Source organism: Tupaia chinensis, unplaced genomic scaffold (genome assembly GCF_000334495.1).
Source record: "Tupaia chinensis unplaced genomic scaffold, TupChi_1.0 Scaffold143584_1, whole genome shotgun sequence".
Taxonomy (NCBI): domain Eukaryota; kingdom Metazoa; phylum Chordata; class Mammalia; order Scandentia; family Tupaiidae; genus Tupaia; species Tupaia belangeri.
The window spans coordinates 4,354,699-4,356,858 of record NW_006203430.1 but is presented as its reverse complement, the minus strand read 5'-3'; the positions used below and the strand labels follow the sequence as shown (position 1 = coordinate 4,356,858).

The following is a 2,160-nucleotide window of genomic DNA, read 5'->3' as shown; positions in this document are numbered from 1 at the left end:
ACTTGTTTCCAAGTAACTTGGCTGTGTTCCAGAACAAAGCTCAAAAATATGTATATGAATACAAAAATGTCCAACTCCCAACCAGGTAAAATGAGTAAAGTCTGGCATCAAATCAAAAATTACTCGCTAAATAAAGAACCAGGTGAATACAATCTTTAGTGAGAAGAAAAGTCAATTAAAACTAATGCAGAACTTGGGACCAGCAACTTGGACCAGTTGGTGTAATGGCTATGTCACTGGACTCCCATGTCGTCAACTGCAGTTCAAGTCCCGAACCCGGTGGCTTAAAATCACGCCAGGCATGTGTGCGCGCCCGAGAGGAGAAGGGATTGTGGTGTGACCATCCCCCCTGGGGGGTTATTTCTCGCTTTCTGTCTTTCTGTCTCTCTCTCTGTCTCTCTGGCAAGTGCATGTGCCCTATAGCAAAAACCTCTCAAAAACAAAACAAAACAAAAAAAAAAAACTCATGCAAAACTGACATGGATAGTAGAAACAGAAGACAAGGAGACTAACATAATTAGTATATATGTTTAAAAAGTTGGGGGACAGCAGGCAGCATGATGGTTAAGGTGCTAGACCTGGTGGCTTTCTCTTTCTCTCTCTGGTGAGTGCATGAGACCTATATCGAATTAAATAATAATAATAATAAATAAAAGTATAATAAATAAAAAATTATTTTTAAAAAATTAAGTAGAAACAGTGAAGAGATCAAAAAGACCAAATTCAAGCTTCTACAGGTGAAAACAACAATATCCACGAGGAAAAATTTACAAAATATTATTAAAAGCAGGTTAGACATCATACAAAAAAAGATTACTGAACTTAAAGACATCACAATTGAACTATAAAAAATGAAACCCAGAGAGAGGCAGCCAGTGATGTGGTGGCTAATGTACTGGATCCCACATGACCAACTGTGGTTTGAGTCCCCAACCCAGTGGCTTGAAAAATCACTCTGAGTATGTGAGAATGGAGAATTATGGAGTGGCCATCCCATTCTGCGGTCTTTTTCCCACTTTCTCTCTCTGTGTCCCTTTCTCCCTTTGTTTCTCTGGTGAATGCATACACCCTGTAGCAAATTTTCTTTTTTTTTTTTTTGAGAGATTTTTCACTGTAGGGCGCGTGTGCTCGCCAGACAGACAGAGAGAGACATAGAGACAGAAAGCGAGAAATCACCCCCCAGGGGGGATGGTCACGCCGCAATCCCTTCTCCTCCATTCTCCTCTCGGGATCTTGGGCACACACGCACACGCGCCCGGCGTGAGTTTTAAGCCACCGGGTCCGGGACACGAACCGCGGTCGACTACGTGGGAGTCCAGCAACATAGCCATTACGTTAACTGCTGGTTCCCCACCCTGTAGCAAATTTTGAAAGTTAAAAATGAAATCCAGAAGAGCAAAGAATTTTTTTTAATGAACAGAGTGGGATAATACCCAGGATGGTGATGTGAGGTGTTCTATGGATCCAATCCCTAGTGAAACAATGTAAATGATGAAGACTAGAAAACAGTGGCCACCGATGAGCAACAGCTTCTCATCATGGTGGGCGCTAGAGATAAGGCGCTTCAGGACTACCACAAGAAGCTGCTTGAGCACAAGGAGATCGATGGCCGTCTTAAGGAGTTAAGGTAACCATTAAAAGAACTTACCAAGCAGTATGAAAAGTCTGAAAATGATCTGAAGGCCCTACAAAGTGTTGGGCAGATTGTGGAAGAAGTCCTTAAACAATTAACTGAAGAAAAATTTATTGTTAAAGCTACAAATGGTCCAAGATATGTTGTGGGTTGTCGTCGACAACTTGACAAAAGTAAGCCAAAGCCAGGAGCAAGAGTTGCTTTGGATATGACTACACTGACTATCATGAGATATTTGCCAAGAGAGGTGGACCCACTGGTTCACAACACGTCTCATGAGGACCCTGGGAATATTTCTTATTCTGAGATTGAAGGGCTCTCAGAACAGATTCGGGAGTTAAGAGCGGTAATAGAGTTACTTCTTACAAACCCAGAATTATTCCAGCGTGTAGGAATAATACCCCCAAAGGCTGTTTGTCATATGGGCCACCAGGTACAGGAAAAACACTTTTAGCACGAGCTGTTGCTAGCCAGCCGGACTGTAATTTCTTTTCTTTTCTTTTCTTTTTTTTTTTTTTTTGGGGCGG

General features: G+C 41.9%; 1 pseudogene; it reads left to right on the top strand.

Annotated features, from left to right (window-relative positions):
- Positions 1-1,538: 1,538 nt before the first annotated feature.
- The window catches only part of LOC102493227 (26S proteasome regulatory subunit 10B pseudogene), a 1,692-nt pseudogene continuing 1,070 nt past the window's right edge, over positions 1,539-2,160 (top strand).